The 19,909-nt window shown below is 33.8% G+C and overlaps 1 long non-coding RNA gene across 8 annotated transcripts; it reads right to left on the bottom strand.

The window, feature by feature from the left end:
* Positions 1 to 370: 370 nt before the first annotated feature.
* LOC120078139 (uncharacterized) lies at positions 371 to 10,834 on the bottom strand. 8 transcript variants are annotated; one of them, XR_016530706.1, is made up of 11 exons: positions 10,667 to 10,804; positions 10,437 to 10,509; positions 9,820 to 10,203; positions 8,554 to 8,667; positions 2,559 to 2,635; positions 2,255 to 2,331; positions 1,890 to 1,967; positions 1,687 to 1,794; positions 1,134 to 1,600; positions 916 to 996; positions 371 to 711 (listed from the first exon to the last, which is right to left on the bottom strand). It is a non-coding gene; the product is annotated as an uncharacterized LOC120078139 (long non-coding RNA). The 8 variants fall into 8 exon arrangements; XR_016530491.1 differs by lacking the exon at positions 2,559 to 2,635; XR_016530652.1 differs by lacking the exon at positions 2,559 to 2,635 and having other exon boundaries at positions 916 to 993.
* Between the last annotated feature and the right edge of the window lie 9,075 nt (positions 10,835 to 19,909).

Genomic DNA, 19,909 nt, shown 5'->3' with positions numbered 1-19,909 from the left:
TTTTTGTATGGCTATAATGAATGCTATAATAGAGTAAGAAGATATAGCATATATACATTGCTATAAAAATATTTCATAGCCTTGGTAATTAAGGCTATCGCTAATGAATAATAGCTTGTTCATAATGCTATCTTTTCCATATAATAACCTCTTTTTAGTGCTATGTTGACCATATAACAACTTTTTATTAATGTTATCTTTAACATATAATGACTTTTTCTTAATGCTATTATTATATCCTATATATAGGTTCAATTTTATGCTACAACGAACTTACAGATTAAAATTTCAAAATCAATTTACATTAGAATTACTTATTTTTAGCTAAGTACACACATGAAATACTTGGTAATGCATCAAATATCATGACTTTCTTTAGTAGTAAAAATTTGTAATCCATTTATACATTATAAAATAATGAAATTATCCAACAATAAAAGTACACCAAATATATTTGCAACTATATAAGTTCACAAAATACAAAATTTACAAGTGTTCAAAATTATGTCATCATAGAAATGAGCTTCCATCTTCGAGTCAAATTGGATTGAAATTATGGATAAAGGACAAGGAATTATCGAGTTGGATGAAGTGAAAGTTGGGTCACGAATCAAATTGAGCCAAACAATTGGAGAGAATTTGGTGATGAAATTATCTCTTGAGGTGAAATTGACATTGAGACCTAAAAGGTTTCAACACAAGCAATATAACCTGTAATTAAGAAAGTTATCAAAACGCTTCATCACAAACAATATAATCTCTAATTATCATTTCAAGTTTTAAATAGTATGCAATTCTTTAAATCTCAGTGTTCCTCCCATTATTATAAAAGATCTAAACTAGCCTAGAAGAATTTTTTTGTATAAAGAGATCATAATTAGAGATACTATAACAATCTCCAACTATTTTATTTACCTGTAAATCTCCAAATGAAGGAAGAACCCACTCATCAAGATTGAAAAATAAAACACTTCACCACCACTGAGTGAGCACCTACTAATTGAAGACATTACATACAAATTTTGTAAAAAGAACATCCTAACACATAAAAAATGCAGATGAAGAAGCATCAAATTAACACACCCATCAAAATCTCTAAAACGTAGATAAAATTTATAACTATATATACTTACATAAAGTATATTTATAGCAGAAGAATCCCCACAAAAAAGAAGAAAAATACGAACAAGAGCACCCCATCGATGGCTAATTATATGCACATCACACCCTTCCAGAAGCCGAGACACAAGGATTGAATCACAGAGCATGAGCAAATAAGAACATCAATACAATTGATCACTGAGTCAATGCAGCAAGGACAAAACCACATGCATCCCTACCAATTCAAACCTCTACTTCAAAGAAAGATGTAAACTTTTTATATGGGTATTTTAGTTTTGTTTTTATTGTAACTTACGAAGAGAAGTAATAAGAAGCCTAAAATGCTCATAGTTAGAAATAAACACCAAATTGGAGCCAAATTTGAAGTCTTTGATATCTTCCCTATGTTTCTTTCTGAGTTGAAGTGTGCCTTAATTTCCTGGTGTTTCGAAGCCTACTTCTTCATTTCCTGGTGTCTCGAAACCTCCCATTTTTCCATCTAAGAAAAAACTTATGCCAAATCTTTTACAAACAACTTAAAGGAGGTACGAAAAAGGAAACTACTTTGAGACAAAATTTACATACTTTAGCATTACAATGAGAGTTTGGCTTTCCTGTAAGATGGTTGTGTGCGAAGTGTAATAGTATAATCTTCAACAGCTTTCTCATACTGGTCGAGCTTCCATTGGCAAGCTTGATTGCATAACAAAATAAAACAATAAGAAATAACTCATAAGCCGCCTATTATAAAAGACATTTGAGCTTAGATTCAGATAGCACAAACTCACCAATCTATGAATGCTTTCATGAACATTCTAAGATAGCTCATTCTGGGAAGTTAACTTGCAATTTATAAGCCAGATAACCTAATCATTTAACAATTGAATCCACAAAAGCATTAAAAAAACCCATTAAAAATTTTTCCACTTACTGCAAATCAACTTTGTTGAAGCAAAAAAAAAAAAAAAATCTTTAACACACCACTACACACATCTCCTGGCCCTAAGCAAACTTATGTACACAAACAAGTGGGAAGACAGTCTAGAGATTAATCAGCTTCCCCATTTTGTTCTAATGGTAAAACATTTTAGATAACCATCTTTAATTTAGAATAGTCTTCCTCATTTTGTTCACACCCAAATTCTCATTCTACCTGATTCTGTCCATCTCCAACAATCAAATAAAATTCCACTTCCCCTAAAGTCCCACCAATTCAAAACACTCAGAATCCTGCAACAGAACAAATCCACAAATCTACTTTATATATCCAAAAATAAAATGGTGAAATATTCATATGGCAGAAAGCATAAATAGACAATTCTCTTTCGAGGACAAAAAAAAAAAAAAAAAAAAAAAACTTGCAACACTACACCACACAACAACACAAAACCAATGCAGTCACTGGCCTTGCATCTAATTTCAAATGAAAAAATAAATCTATGGAATTTTAATCCAACCTTCATGGAATTTTCTTTTTCTTTTTTCTTTTTCTTTATCCTTCTTTGTCTTCCGTTGTATGGGGAAGGGTGAATTTCTGAGAAAAGTGTTGCACTCGATAAAGGAGGAGACAGATGAATCAATAGTCACAACAAGCAACTCACACTATTTTACATAAGGAATCTACACAAACAGTTGCAAAAAGTTTAGCAGTTGAAGCCATCACATTGTATTATGTTTCTATAGTATTTGAACAAGGGACCATAAGATATCCATTTTGTGTATGTTTCTGTGAATCTCCCCCTACCATAGTTCAAAATCAGATATCAAACAATGATTGACAAGTATAATGAACATGATATTGGCGTTCACACTACTCTACAAATTGAATAAATCTCATGTGCTGTTAATTATGGTGGATTGCATTAGCAAAAGTAGTATTTTAAAGAGAGGAAAATTTTAGCTCTTCACAACCAACATTAAGAATTCTGATTTTGGCTTATTAATATCTCAACCACAAAACAAATCCATGTGTTCTCGCCGTGAGCTTCTGTTATGCCTTTAAGTATTGTCAGTCCCAAGCTTCTAATAGCCTCTACTATCTCCAAAAAGTGGCTGCATTCACTACGAAAATTTTGGGCTTTAATGTCGGTTAAAAAAAGTGAAATCGGATGTATAATGTCGGTTTTAAAAAAAACCGACATTAAATGCCTCTCATTTATTTATTTATTTTTAATTTTATTAAAAATATCTTCTTCATTTCCTATCAAATCTTCTCTCTCTTTTCACTTCTCTCTTACCAAACCCTCTCTTCTCCTTAGCTTGAACATGCAAATCACTTCTGATCATCGTCGTCATCGGTGTTGCTTGGATCTCCATCGTCGTGGGCTTCTTCCGGTGGTGGGTCATCGTCGTGGGTGTTCTCTGGTTTATTTTCGTCGTCGTGTGGCCATTGTTCTTCCAGTGGTTGTTTTTTCGGTTGTTCTTCCGATGGTTGTTCATCGTGGTTGTTCTTCTGGTTGTTCTTCAGTTGGTTTTTGTCGGCGAGTGGGTGTTCTCCGGGTTTTCTTCGCGTGGGTGTTCTCGATTATTCTTTGCATAGGTGTGCTCCAGTTGGTTTTTGTAGTTGTTGCGTGGGTGTTGTTCTGTTGTTCTTCTAGTGGTTGTTCGTCGTGGCTATTCTTCCAGCTGGTCAGCTCGCCGTTCGCCCAACTGGTTCTGGTCGTAGAGGTGGGTCGCTGGCATGGATCATAGATTTAGTTGTGGGTTTTTCTGATCTGGTCGTCTATTTGCCCGATCTACTTGTGGATCTTCCGATCCGATCGTCGATGTTGTAATTTTGTCAGATCCGCCGTCTAACTCTATTTGCAAGGTCCCGTGCTTGCCGGCGTTCCAATCTTCAAACTCCAGTTTAGATCTCTTCAAGTTTGTGGGTTGTTTAAGTTGTTTGCTTGTAAAGGTAAAATTTTATTTTCATATGAATTTTCAATTTAGTAAATTAAAGTTATTTTATTCATTTTATTTTTATTTTAATGATTAAACTTATTGAAATTTTGAAATGTTGGAATTAAATTAGTTGAAAAATATATACTTGGTTGGTAGTCTTGCTTGGTATAATTTGTATATCAAAATCCTTTTCTTTCAATTATATATAAACTAATTTGGTCTAACTTGGTTAATTAAGTTTGATTGGTATGATTCAAGTGTTATTTCATTAATTTTATGTTTTGTTCCAATGATTAAACTTCTTGAAAATTGTTAATGTTGAAATTAAATTAGTTGAAAAATATATACTTGGTTGGTAGTATTGTTCGGTGTGGTTCAAGTGTATATCAAAATCCTTTTTTTTCAATTATATATAAAATAACTTGGTCTTACTTGGTTGATTAAGGTTGGTATGGTTCAAGTGTTATTTCATTAATTTTATGTTTTGTTCCAATGATTAAGCTTATTGAAATTTGTTAATGTTGGAATGAAAATAGTTACAAAATGTGTACTTGGTTGATAGTCTTGCTTGGTGTGGTTCAAGTGTATATCAAAATCCTTTTCTTTCAATTATATATAAACAAACTTGGTCTTACTTGGTTGATTGAACTTGATTGGTGTGGTTCAAGTGTTATTTTATTAATTTTATGTTTTGTTCCAATGATTAAGCTTCTTGAAATTTGTTAATGTTGGAATGAAATTAGTTAAAAAAAACATGTACTTGGTTGATAATCTTGCTTGGTGTGGTTCAAGTGTATATCAAAACCAATTTGTTATTGTTTCAAGTCTTATTATTCATCATGGTTAAATTTACAAGCTTACGGTTACGTAATTTTCGCTTATTATTGTTTTTTTTTTTATTTTAAAGATTAAGTTGCATATTTTACAATCAAGCTTTTTTGTTTGACTTTTTTTTTTTTTTTTATGATTGTGAGGGTAGATGTGTTGATATATAATGTATTAAACATGGTATGTCATTTATTATAGTTATATGTATTAAATATTAAAATTATATGTTTTTTTGTGAGTAATGTTTTTTTTTTTCTTTTTGCAGATTCACATAGAAAATTCAACAAGTAACAACCAAGATGATAGAAATATGACCCCACAAACAAATAGCAAAATAAGTATTCCTCGTAGCCCAACTACTATGTCTAAGTTGGCACAAATAAAAACATTTGAGCAACGATTGGCCATTGATTATAATGAACATGGACAACCTATTGGATTTGATGCAAAGAAAATGCAAAGTTATATCAGAGTTTGTGTTTGCCAACAAATACCTATAACATATAATTCTTGGAAAAAAGTTCCAAACCATCTAAAAATAAACTTTTTTTATTGTATAGCGGTATGTTTTCTAAAACTTTAATTCATGTGCATAGTAGTTTATTAATTTATTGTTTTCTATTTTTTTTATTGTGCAGATGTCGTTCGATATGGACTCTAAGTCCAAACATAGTATACTCATGTCTGCATTTGGAAAGTTTCGGACTTTCAAGACCACATTGACTCAAAAGTTCATAATTCCATATAAAGATGAACCATCGGTCTTGCAATTTACTCTTCAACAATATTCTCATATAGATCAAGATCAGTGGACAACATTTGTTAATGAACGATTGAGTGAAGAATGAGATGTAAGTCATTCTAAATAAATGTCAATATTATCATTGTTTTGATAGGTAACTTCAACTAGATTAGATATGCAGGAAATCAATCATCTTAAAAAAAAAAGAAGGTCGAAATGTGTATATAATCATCATATTTCTCATAAGGGTTATGCGAATATTGCCCAAGAATTAGTAAGTTTTTCGACTTGAATTAAATTTTTTATTATAATATGTTTATGCTAATTAAATATGTATGTTCATGTAGAATATATCGAATGATCCTTCTAATCGGGCGACTTTATGAAAAGAAGCACGAAAAGGAAAAAATAATGAATACTTTGATGAAGCCACGAGAATGTGCTAGTCAAATTGTAAGTTTATGTTGTGCAAAGTTTAAGATGACATATATATAATGTCTGAAACTTAAAAATTGTAATATATTTTACCGGATAAATTGGCCAAAGTATATGAAGGTGAAGATGTTTTGACCAAAGCATTGGGTACAGATGAACATTGGGGACGTGTTAGAGAAGTGAGTGATTTTGTTTCCCGTTCCTAATATTTCAAATTAGTAAAACTAAAGTCTACAATGAGTCAAGAAATTGAGAGAGGCTCCATATCTATATCATCACAAACTTCAGACATTATATATATGTCATCTTAAACTTTGCACAATATAAACTTACAATTCGATTGGCACATTCTCAAGTGGTTTCATCAAAGTATTCATTATTTTTTCCTTTTCGTGCTTCTTTCCATAAAAGTCGCTTGATAAGAAGGATCACTCGATAGGTTTTACATGAACATATATATTTAATTAATATAAACATATTAGAATAAAAGATTTAATTTAAGTCGAAAAACTTACTAATTCTTGGGTAAGATGTGCATAATCCTTTCGAGAAATGTGATGATTATATACATATTTCGACCTTCTTTCTTTTTGAAGACGACTGATTTTCTGTACAATAAATATAGTTGAAATTACCTATCAAAACAATGATAATATTGACATTTATTTAAAATGACTTACATCCCATTCTTTACTCAATTATTCATTAACAAACGATGTCCATTGATCTTGCTCTATATGAGAATATTTTTTAGGATAAAATTGCAAAACCAAGGGTTTATCCTTAAATGAAAGTATGAACTTTTGAGTCAATGTGGTCTTGAAAGTCTGAAACTTCCTAGATGCAGACATGAGTATACCATGTTTGGACTTAGAGTCCACATCGAACGACATCTGGACAATGAAAAAAGTAATAAACAATAAACTAATAAACTACTATGCACGTGAATTAAAGTTTTAGAAAATATACCACTACATAATCAAAAAGTTTGACTTTTAAATGGTTTGGAACTTTTTTCCAAAAATTATACGTTATAGGTATTTGTTGTTGAACACAAATTCCTATATATCTTTGCATCTTCTTTGCACTAAATCCAATCAATTGTTCATGTTCATTATAATCGATGGCCAACCATTGCCCAGATGTTCTTATTTGTGCCAACTCAGATATAGTAGTTGGGCCACGTGGAATATCTATTATGCTATTTTTTTGTGAGATCATATTTCTATCATTCTCGCTGCTAATTGCTGAATTTTCCATGTCAATCTGGAAAAAAGAGAAAAAAGACAAACAATAACAAAAGAAAATTACGTAACCGTAAGCTTGTAAATTTAACTATAATCAACCATAAGAACTAAGACATTAACAAATTGGTTCTGATATACACTTGAACCACCCCAAGCAGGACTATCAACCAAATACATGTTTTTTTAACTAATTTCATTCAAATGTTAACAAATTTCAAGAAGCTTAAACATTGGAACAAAACATAAAATTAATTAAATAATACTTTAACCACACCAATCAAACTTAATCATCCAAGTATTACCAAATTAGTTTATATATATATAATTGAAAAAAAAAAGATTTTGATATATACTTGAACCACATCAAGCAAGACTATCAACCAAGTACATATTTTTCAATTAATTTCATTCCAACATTAACAAATTTCAAAAAGCTTAATCATTGGAACAAAACATAAAATTAATAAAATAACAATTGAACCACACCAATCAAACTTAATCAATCAAGTAAGACCAAATTAGTTTATATATAATTGAAAGGAAAAGATTTTGATATACACTTGAACCACACCAAACAAGACTATCAACCAAATATATATTTTTGAACTAATTTCATTCCAATATTAACAAATTTCAATATGCTTAATCATTGGAACTAAACATAAAATTAATGAAATAACACTTGAACCACACCAATCAAGCTTAATCAACCAAGTAAGACCAAATTAGTTTATATATAATTGAAAGAAAAAGATTTTGATATGCACTTGAACCACATCAAGCAAGACTATCAACCAAGTACATATTCTTCAACTAATTTATTTCCAACATTTTCATTTAATTTGAAATGGATTTTTAATAAAGTAAAAAAAAAAAAAAAATGAGAAGCCTTTAATATCAGTTTTAAACCGACATTGTAGCCCATCTTCAATGTCGATTTAAAACCGACATTAAGGATCTTTTTTTTTAAACCGAAATTATACATCTAATTTCACTTTTTTCAACTGACATTAAAGCTCAAAATTCTTATAGTGTTTCATCCATAAAGTTGCTTGCCATGTTTGACGTCAGATACAACTAAAAACTTATGAAGATGAAATTGGAAGTAAACATGAATTTTAAGTTGTTAGAGCAAAAGCCACTCCAAGAACAACTAACATCTTAAAATCCAAACAATCTATTTTCAATCCTTTGTCTAAATTATACATTCACGCCCATAAGAAGAGTAACTGAAATTAAGTACAAAAACCTTCTTTTTACTTGTTGAACTTGAGGATATTGAAATACAAATATAGCTTAAACTTATAGTTTACTCACCTTTGTGGCTATGGACATCTTTAGTTTAATCCATCCCATATTATCTTCAATGCACAAACTTTTTGCTCCAACAGCCAATGCATTTGAACACCAAGATTGAAATTGGTCCAGTTCCTTGATGATAAGTTGACAAATTAGTTTATTGCAAAAAAAAAAAAACATCGTAACAAAAGATAACATAATACTCCTCCCTAGAGAAAACGAATATAACTTAATATTTAATTATTTAGTAAGTCTAATAAAATTTTCACTCAAACAAGGCTCACAAACAAAAATATCAATATCATAACTATGAAGTGAAGGTAGAAATCGATCACTTTAGACTTAATTACTAGTTATCTACTAACATTATTCATATAGATAATATAAGAAAAATTCATCTTTAATATTCAAAATAATACGAATGGAAAAAGTCTATAAATTTTTATACATGTCCAATAAGAATTTATATGAACAAATAGAGAAGAGTGTGATGTTAAAGAATAAGCTTTTTGAAATGAACACATACTCCTACCATATCTTGTATGGTTTCTATAAAAATTAAGAAAGATACTCACAAATACTCTTTGCTTCAACCTACTCTCCACCATTTAGTTTTGGAGCTTTAACATCAAAATTACCTTAAAAGTATTTGTAAATTATGTTGGTTAATATGATTTAAAAATACTGACTCGCTTACTAATCAGACACTTTGATGATAAGTTGTCAAAAGATTGCTACAATTTCCTCCATCCAAGGATCAACAAACATTATATTAACTGACCACAATACATAATTACCAAACATATCATTTGAAGGATGATGAAATTTGAGAACGTATCTCATCATAACAAAAGCAAAAATTACTACCATCGTGACTCATGATGCTACACTTCACTAACAATTAAATAATTTATTTTTTATAGGAAACCCAATTTCATAATGACAGACTTTATCTATAACATATTCCACAATGCTACGCTACACTTGACCTCAAATGATCTCCATTCGTAGTAAATGGCAAATGTTTGAATGCTAGCAAGTATGAAACACAATGATTTATCTAAACTGGATGAAAATTTTCTAATTCTTTGATATTTGCAAGTTTTATTCTTGTTTGTTTCATTTTCTCAGTGAAATTAGTTTTGCATCCATATCTCTCATCACTTCCTAATAAATTATAAGTAAAATTCTAGGTAAACCAAAAACTTCCTCAATGTAATAATTTGTGGGTTGATATATTGGGTGCATTTTTCTCCAATAGTACTTTTTTTTTTTTTTACTTACAGAGGGATTGAAGCTACTGAGAAGTTCATTCTCGTTTCAAAATCTGCTGAGAGTTCCTTGGAATTCCACGAGCCTCTTGGAGAACAGCCGCTGATATTAGAGTTCTCTGCCGCTCTGGGGCTCCCCCTTCGGCATCCCCTCTACCACCACTGTTGTTCTCGCTCCGGTTCATATCCATCCACACAATCAGAATCTCAAACAAACCCATGGGCGAGTTTCGTTGCATACAAATTTGTGCACGCCCTTCATTTTCATTCCCTCTTCTCCTTTTATTTCTTCCATTCCCTTTCTTCCTTTTCCAACCTCCCTTGATTTTTTGCCAAATTTTAATTATCAACCATCTTGTATTTACATATTCAGTTTCGAAAACTGCTCATCTGTAACCTAGCGACAAAAAGAAGAAAAATTAAACAACCGAATTTACTGATTTCCATTTTCGTTTCTTGAATTTGATTTGTTTGGTCTTTAATCTCCACTTCATGGACACAAGAAAAAGAGAGGGCAAACGAAAATAAGAACAAATAAATTCAAAAAAGCAAAAAAAAAAAGACCTTTCTTCACCCATGACAACTAGAAAATGGAAATCAATTGAAATCAAAATGAAAGATTGCACTTACTGTAGATAGTCATGATACTAGATCTGGGGAAGAACAATACGAACAAAGAGATGAAAGAATCCCCTCCCCCTCTCTAAAATAAAAAATAAAATAAGCTTAATCTGAAAAATGAGAGTTGAAATCAAATAAAAAGGGGAATGAACGGACCAAAAATAGAAGTTCCCCTAGATTGAACATAATAAAATCAGAGAGAGAGAAGAAATTGCAAGAGGAAAAGGTCAAAATCATACCGATGAGAAGCTTCCACGACATTTTTAGATTGGGCCACAACAACAGTGAGGGCAATCGAGGTGAGCAAGAAGAATGAAGCAGTGGAACTGGGCAAGAGAAGCTAAAGACTTGGGATTTGAGAGAAATAAGGAGGATAGAGAAACAGAAACAATAAAATAGAGCCTTTCATCTATGCACCAATGGATTTGATCGATTAAGTCAAGCCTCCAAAGTAAACTTGTTATCGATTGAGAACAAAAAAATAAAATCAGTAAAAACAGATGAAAATTGAAAAAGATGTGTTAGAAGCAATAGAAAGTTCAATATAATCGGAAGTCATGATAGTGGTTGTTTTCTATTGAAAAGTTTGTCATTATTGAACTTTATTTGTGGCATTTAGTGTGACTTTTAGGTTTTGTGAATTTTAGTTTTTTGTAACCAATAGTGATTTTTGAGTTATAGGAGTTATGTGAGTTATGAGCATTTGATGACATTTATAGCTTTAAACCATTGGCATTCCTATGGTTATATTTGTAAGCCTATATAAATGCATGCTTAGTTGAATAGAAAATATATCTCTCATTTTTCATATTTGTCCTCCACGTTTTTTTTCTAACATAGTGGTATCAGAGCTAGTAGAAAATATTGAGAAAAAAATGGCCAACGGTGGGATAGGTTCACTTCAACTACCAATACTTACCAAGCTCAACTATGACAATTAGAGCATTAAGATAAAAGCGTTACTAGGAGCACAAGACGTGTGGGAGATCGTAGAGAACGGTTTCCAAGAGGCAGAAGCTGGAGTCGATCAAGCGCAAAGAGATGCATTAAAGGAGACAAGAAAGAAGGACAAGAAGGCACTTTATATCTTGTATCAATCGGTGGATGAAGATACGTTTGAGACCATCGCCAATACGAAGATGTCAAAGGCGGCATAGGACATGCTCCAATCGACTCAAACGAAGATGTCAATAGAGGAGTCGATTGTGTGAAAAGGGTACGGTTGCAAACCTTACGTGGTGAGTCTGAATCTTTACAAATGAAGGAGACGGAGGTGATAGCGGAATATCACACAAAAGTAATGGCTTTCGTCAACCAATTGAGACAGAATGGTGAAGAAATCACCGATGTTTGTGTCATGGAGAAGGTTCTACGAAGCCTAAATACAAAGTTCGAGATTATCGCCACGATGATCGAGGAGACACAGGATCTCGAGAACATGAAAATTGAACAATTTATAGGCTCGTTACAAGCCTATGAGGAGAAAAAGAAAAGGAGGATGGAGCAAACAGAGACTGTTGAACAACTTCTCCAACTCAAAATCAAGGAGGAGAATAATCGTGGACATGGAAGAGGTCGTGGTGGTCGAGGCCATGGTGGAAAAGGTAAAGCCAACACCAATATTTCTCAAAACTCGTCTGAATCCTCAAGAGGAAAAGGAGGTCGAGGTCGTGGAAGACGTGGTGAAAGGTTCAGGAGAGATAAATCTCAGGTAAAATGTTATAATTGTAACAAATATAGACATTATGCGAATGAGTGTTACTCATTTCAAATAGAGTCGATTGATCGAAAGCATCAGGACCGATCAACCGCTAGCATATCAAAAGCCCATCAAGGGCAATCCAATTATGCAGAGGAGAATGGAACCTTATTTATGGTTTCAAAAGGAGAAGAAGAGAGTCAAGATAGTATGTGGTATCTTGACACAGAAGCCTTGAATCACATGTGTGGAAAACACGAAATGTTTGTGGAGTTAAACGAGACGGAGAAAGGTAATATTGCCTTTGGAGAAAATTCTTTGGCCGCCATCAAAGGAATAGGTAAAATTCTCATTACAGTTAAAAAATGGAGAAAAATCAATATATCACATATGTTTATTACATTCCCAATGTAAAAAATAATATATTGAGTGTAGGACAATTGTTAGAGAAAGGTTTTGAAGTTCAAATGAAAAACAATTGTTTGTATTTAAGGGATAATCATGAGAGACTTATTGTTAAAGTCTCCATGACCAAAAACCGAATGTTTCCTTTGAATATATGTATTGATGTTCCAAAATGCTTGAAGACGTGTTATGAAGATCTCTCTTAGCTATGGCATTTATGGTTTGGGCATCTCAATTTTGGAAGTCTAGAAGATTTTCGAAGAAGAAGATGGTGTGAAGTTTACTACACATTCACAAGCCAAACCAAATGTGTGAAGGGTGTTTGCATGGCAAAATCATCGAAGTATTTTTCCGAAGGAGTCTATGACAAGAGCAAAGAAGCCTTTAAAACTCATCCATGCCGATGTGTTTGGAATGATCAAACCAGAGTCTCATGGTAAAAGTAAATATTTCCTTCTCTTTATTGATGATTTTTCTAGAAAAACATGGGTGTACTTTCGGAAGGAAAATCAGAAGTATTTGAAATATTCAAAAGATTTAAGGCACGTGTGAAGAATGAAAGCAACCTTACAATCAAGGCCATGAGAACTGATCGAGGTGGTGAATTCACATCAAATGAGTTCAAACAATTTGTGATGAAAAAGGTATCCGAACGTTCGTTAACAGTCCCAAGGATACCGCAACAAAATGGCATGGTGGAGAGGAAGAATCGGATAATCTGGAACATGGCAAGAAGCATGCTAAAGACAAAGAAGATGTCGAGGAAATTTTAGGCGGAGGCCATAGCTTGTGCGGTTTATTTGACAAATCGAGCACCAACCAAAAGTGTGCTTGACAAGACGCCTCAAGAAGCATGGAATGGAAGAAAGCCCGAGATTGATCACTTAAAGGTGTTTGGGAGTATTGCATATGCTCATTTGTCGGAAGAAAAAAGGACTAAGCTCGATGATCGAAGCAAGAAACTCATCTTCATCGGCTATGATGCAAGTTCAAAGGGTTAGCGTCTTTACAATCCTTTAAATGGGAAGGTAATGATTAGTCGTGATGTTGTTTTTGATGAGGAAGCCTCTTGGGATTGGAATATACAAGAGGAGGAGTATGATTTCCTTCAATATTTTGAAGAAGACGATGAAAATGAGCCAACCAGGGATGAAATGGGTGAAGGTTTGCCCATTTTAGTGCCACCTCATTCGATCAATCGATCGTCATCTGAAGGTTCATCCAGCGATTCGGAGAACGAAATTGGCCCAAGAGGAACTCGAAGTCTACGGGAACTTAATGAGGTAAATGAAAATCAAAATGACATAATTCTCTATTGTCTTTTTGGTGATTGTGAGCCTATTAGTTTCCAAGAAGCCATTGCAAGTAAGAAATGGAAGAATGCAATGGATGAAGAAATTTGAGCGATAGAGAAAAATGACACATGGGAGTTGACCAAGCTTCCAAAAGGGCATAAACCGATTGGAGTGAAGTGGGTATACAAGACAAAGAGAAAAGTCAATGGCGATGTTGAGAGGCACAAGGCGAGACTAGTGGTGAAAGGGTATAGCCAATGACATGGCATCGACTATGATGAGGTATTTGCCCCTGTTGTTTGCCTTGAAACTATTCGTTTGATTATTGCTTTGGTAGCCCATAATCATTTGAAGATACATCAAATGGATGTCAAATCAGCATTCTTGAACGAAATTCTTGAGGAAGAGGTCTATATGGAACAACCATCGGGTTATGAAGTCAAGGGTGAAGAAGATAAAGTGCTTCGATTGAAGAAGATACTTTATGGTTTAAAGTAAGCACCAAGAGCATGGAATTCGAAGATTGACAAGTACTTTCAAGAGAAGAAGTATATGAAGTGTCCTTATGAGCATGCCCTCTACATCAAAATGAAAGGTGAAAGCATACTATTCATTTGTTTATATGTTGATGATTTAGTATTTACCGGAAACAATCCTAGCATGTTTGATGAGTTCAAAAGAGAGATGGCAAAGGAGTTTGAAATGACGGACATTGGTCTCATGAGTTACTATCTTGGGATCGAGGTCAAACAAGGTGAAGATGGGATTTTTATATCCCAAGAGGGCTATGCTAAAGAAGTGCTCAAGAAGTTCAATATGAATGATGATAATCCAGTTGGAACACTAATGGAATGTGGAGTCAAAATCACCAAGCAAGATGGAGGAGAGAAGGTAAATTCTACATATTTCAAAAGCTTGGTTGGAAGTTCGAGATACTTGACATGTACAAGACCATATATTCTTTATTCGGTTGGAATTATTAGTTGATTTATGGAGGAACCGACAACAACACATTGCAAAATGGAAAAAAGGATACTTCACTACATCAAAGGGATGATTGGGTATGGTCTTTCCTATGTCTTTTCTAGCAATTTTGATATTGTTGGTTATTGTGATAGTGATTGGAGTAGTGATTTGGATGATCGAAAGAGCACTACGGGGTTTTTGTTTTTTATTGGTGGAACGGCGTTCACATGGATGTCAAAAAAAAGCAACCCATAGTCACATTATCAACATGCAAGGCAGAGTACGTCGCAGCAACTTCATGTGTATGTCATGCAATTTGGCTAAGAAACTTAGTGAAGGAGTTGAAGTTTCAAATGGAAGGTCCAATAGAGATTTTTGTTGACAACAAATCGGCCATTTCCTTAGCCAAAAATCCGGTATTTCATAGGAGGAGCAAGCACATTGATACCCGAATTCACTACATTCGGGATTGCATTACGAAGAAAGAAGTGGAACTCAAATATATCAAGTCACAAGACCAAGCGGCGGATATTTTCACAAAGCCCCTCAAGTTGGAGACTTTCATCAAAATGAGGAGTTTACTTGGTGTAACAAATCAAGTTTAAGGGGGGTGTTGAAAAGTTTTGTCATTATTAAACTTTATTTGTGGCATTTAGTGTGACTTTTGGGTTTTGTGACTTTCAGTTTTTTATAACCAATAGTGATTTTTGAGTTATACGAGTTATATGAGTTATGTGAGTTATGAGCATTTGATGACATTTATAGTTTTAAACCATTGACATTCTTATGATTATGTTTGTAACCCTATATAAAGGCATGCTTAGTTGAATGAAAAATATATCTCTCATTTTTCATATTTGTCCTCCACGTTTTTTCTAACATTTTCATCTCATTTATCATTGAATAAAACTCTTATATACCTGATTATTTCATATTTAAATAATTCTTTTTGTTATTATTGCAATCGCCCCTTTTTGAAATACCCTCAAATGGAAGCACGTCAGAGTGGGTGTTTGCAATAAATCTCAGAAAATTTTCTGTTTCTCCTATTAATCAAAATCAAACCCTCAATTTGGTGATCCTATCCAATTCTCCATTTTAAAAATCTTCCCCTGGATGATTGATAATGATGGGTGAAAAATATGAGCACTATTGTCATGGCTTCATATATATATATATATATATTTAATTTAGTGTAAAATAGATTTCCGACCAAATTTTTACTTTTGTTTGAAAAAGAATTAACAAAACGAGAAATCATTAAAAATTTACATCTCGTTTTTCTCTATTGTTTCATGCTTTTCGAAAGAGAAAAACCCTTGTCGGAAAAATGGGGAAAAAAATCAGTTTTTAAAGGTTTTTTAGAGTGAAGAAAAACGAATATATCGTTATCAGTTTCTTAGAATTTTGCATAAAATTGAGATTTGGAACGATGTGACAGAATCCGATTTTTTGTTTAGGTTGTTACTATCACAAAATTGCTGGTTTTTAATTTCGTTCAACATTCTAATAAACATTGATGGTAACTCCAGAGTAATATTACTGAAACTTAGGACAAAATCAAACCACAAACATGTACAAAACCAACCTCATTAACAGCAACAAAACATAGAGAGTAAAATTCCTTAAAAAAAACATAAAGTAAAAAAATGATTTATAATTAAGCACACAACTACACAAGACATTTTTATTTTCTTTCAGTGAACAACACAACAACCAAATTCACCATTTAACGACACGTCCGAAAAATTATAACCACATATCAATCTTCCTTTTCTTGGTTTTTTTCCCCTTTCATTGTCCACAAGGCACTCGTTTGAAGATGTCGCATTTTTCCTGTGGCGGCGTTTGCCTTTTCTCCCCAACACAACTGTCGTACCGTGGTGGTCGACCGCAGGACGACACCGATGGTTGGTTGGGGGTTTGGGTTTGATGGGTTTGGAATTTATTGAAGTCCAACAGCATCCGTCCGATCTCGGATTCCATCATGAATTCGGAATCGGCGATCTTGTCTCGGACGAGGTGGCATTTCTCCGGGTGCCTGCCGTCGCAAGCAGTGTCGTTGAGGGTGGAGCCGGTAGGAATGAGGAGGAGAAGAAGAGGAATGATGGCTGCCATTGATGGTGTGGCCAGTGCAGCCATGGTGTTTGAAGAAGAAAGTCCAACGGAGAGATGAGTGAGGGTGAAGAGAGAAAGATGAGGTTTAATGGGAAGGTATTGAATTTTGGTGGGTCTTTGGTAGGTGGGGGAGTTTGATGCTTTGATTCAATTTTATTTATTGATGTTAGGTTAGATTGGATTGGACGTTATTATTATTATTATTTTTTTCCAATTTCTTTTATTGAAGTTAACTTTGTGTTTATTCATGTAGAGCATGTAATAGAAAATTTATCAAGTAGGAATAACAATAATAATTAATTTCCTTTTTGATCGCTAAATTTTGTCTCAAATTTCTATTCAGTCCTTAGGTTCTAAAATATTACATATTTATTTTTTAAGTTTTGGATTTTGTTTCAATTTAGTCCTTCACACTACAAGAATTTTGGCCTTTAATGTCGGTTGAAAAAAATGAAATCGGATGTATAATGTCAGTTTTGTTTTTTGTTTTTTTTTAGAAAAAAACGAATCTTTAATGTCGATTTTAAACCGACATTGTAAGGGTACCTTTAATGCCGGTTTTAAACCGACATTAAAGATCCGCTTAATTTTTCCCTCTTCACTCTCCCCCTATTTTCTATTTTCCCCTATTTTTTTCGTTTTTCCCTCTTCAGTCTTCTCCTATTTTCTTTTTCCTCTCATTCTCACACGCCCTCTCCATACCCTCTTCTTTCTCACATCTCTCTTCCAAACCCTTGTCAATGGCTATCGTCAATCGTGTAGGCGGGCGCTGGACAATCGTATAGCAGATGCGCGTGCGCTAAGCGATAGACTACACGTTGGCACTACGTGATGGGCATGAGCACTAGACAATAGCCGTGCTGCACTAGACGGTGAGTAGACGCGCTGATCCATGTGCCACCGTTCGTCGTTCGATCTGAAGTTCGCCGTTCGTCGTTCGTCCAGATCAGTATGTTCTTCTTCTCTTTCCTCTCTTAAACTCACAGCAATTTTTGTTCTTATGTTACGCCACTCAACTGTTTGTGTAAATGTCTCAATGAAAGCTAGTTGTGTTTTCACTTCATTTGAACTTTTTATGTGTCGATGACCTTTGAAATTCGATTTGATTAATGGTTTTGTTGTATATGATACATTTGTTGAAGTATTGGCAAGAGGCATTGCCAAGAGTTGCTCCTGCATTGGGTATGCATGAGCAAGAGCAGTGAAAGCGAAATGTTGAGTGCAAGGTGTTGAGTAGACGATCGTGTAGCAAATGGGTAGCGCTACACGATGGGGTAGGCGATCGTATAAGCAGACGCTGGATGATCGTGTAGCAATGCGGGGAGCTAAATGATGAGGTAGACGATCGTATAGCAGATGCGCGGAGTTAAGCGATGCGCTAGATGATCATGTAGATATGCGCAGGCACTGGACGATCGTGTAGGCAAACGCTGGACGATCGTATAGCAGATGCACAGGCGCTGGACGATCGTGTAGACGAGCGTTGGACAATCGTATAGCAGATGCGCAGGCGCTAAGTGATAGACTACACGATGGCGCTATGCGATGGACATGAGCGCTAGACGATAGCTGTGCTACGGTAGACGATGAACGGACGCGCTACACGATAGACAGAATACAAAGTGATAGGCGATGACGTTAAACGATAGACGAATGCGTTAGACGATAAGGCGTCAACGCTAAATGATGGAGGTAAACGATGGGCGTGGTACCTACATGATAGCCTATGCGCGAGATTGTTTACTAAACCATTGAGCTACACGATGGGCCATTGGAGCTAAGCAATAGATGCAGGAACTAAACGATTGATTGGCTTGAGAACATGTGCATTATGCTAATTAAATACACTAAAAGAAAAAAGAATGTTTGACTCACAGTTTTAATAAGTTTTAGTTGATGACTCGCAGTTTTAAAAAGAAGATTCTCTCATTTATTCAACTATTGAGTTTTCTTGCTTCGCAGGTGCAATAAAGGAGTAAAGATTTGGTATCGCAACCTCTTTATGCTTTTTCTTAGGGAACTCTAGTAAAGAATTTTGCCTTGAATGTAGCATTTATACACATTCCCAATAAACACAGTTAGTTGAATATGAATTCTTATCACATTTTCACTTTCAATCCTTTATCTTAAATCTTTTTTGTCTGTGATCCTTTGAACAACAGTGGTCAGACAAAGATGCCTATAACTAGATACTGCTAAAGCTGGCGGGGTCTGTTCAAGAAGAATTATGAAGGGATCCATACTTACCAAGTGGAGAGGGACAGTAAACTCATAATATTTGTATTACTTGTAATTTTTGTTTTCAAAGGCTGAATTATTGTACGGCCTTTTAAATTATAATTTTATAGCAGAATTTGTGGATTAAATGTAATAGATTTGCAATCCATACATAAATAATATGTCATAGCCATAGCATTCGATGATGATGTGTCATATTATACTTTTTGACTAAAAAAATGGATTTGGCAACAGAATTTAAAAAAAAATGGACAGATTCGAACGTCAATGTCGGTTAAGAATTTTTTAAAAAAAAAACACAGGCTTTTGTTGGGAATGTCCTAGAACTCGCAGTTCGTATTAAACATTTCTATTTAATCAATAACAATGACTTGTTGATTTTGCATCTTATTATAAAAATCCAATAAACGCATCATTGGCTATAGTCTGAATGTTGTAACTTTATGTAGTGACATAAACAGGATCAAGTTGACAGTATATAGCCTAAATGGTCTAATAAGTATGTGGATCAAGTTGGATGCAGCCCACTCTGTAGTTGTTACAAGAAGTTGTAAGGTGCTACAAACGATGTGATCCACAAATTGTTCATGTTGAGACATGAGAGTGGGGCCATCCTATGCAATGAGTTTGCATATAGATTGGACGATGAAAATAGTCACTTTTCTTTATAACGACTGTTTATTGTTAAAACTGACTATTTCATTTATTATATAACCTAGGTTAACTCGATCTTAATCCTGAGCTAGCTATGAACTCCTATT

Source organism: Benincasa hispida, chromosome 1 (genome assembly GCF_027475165.1).
Source record: "Benincasa hispida cultivar pf3 chromosome 1, pf3_genome.v1.1, whole genome shotgun sequence".
NCBI classification, from domain to species: domain Eukaryota; kingdom Viridiplantae; phylum Streptophyta; class Magnoliopsida; order Cucurbitales; family Cucurbitaceae; genus Benincasa; species Benincasa hispida.
Note: the sequence above shows the minus strand (reverse complement) of the source record. Positions and strands in the feature narration are given on the sequence as shown.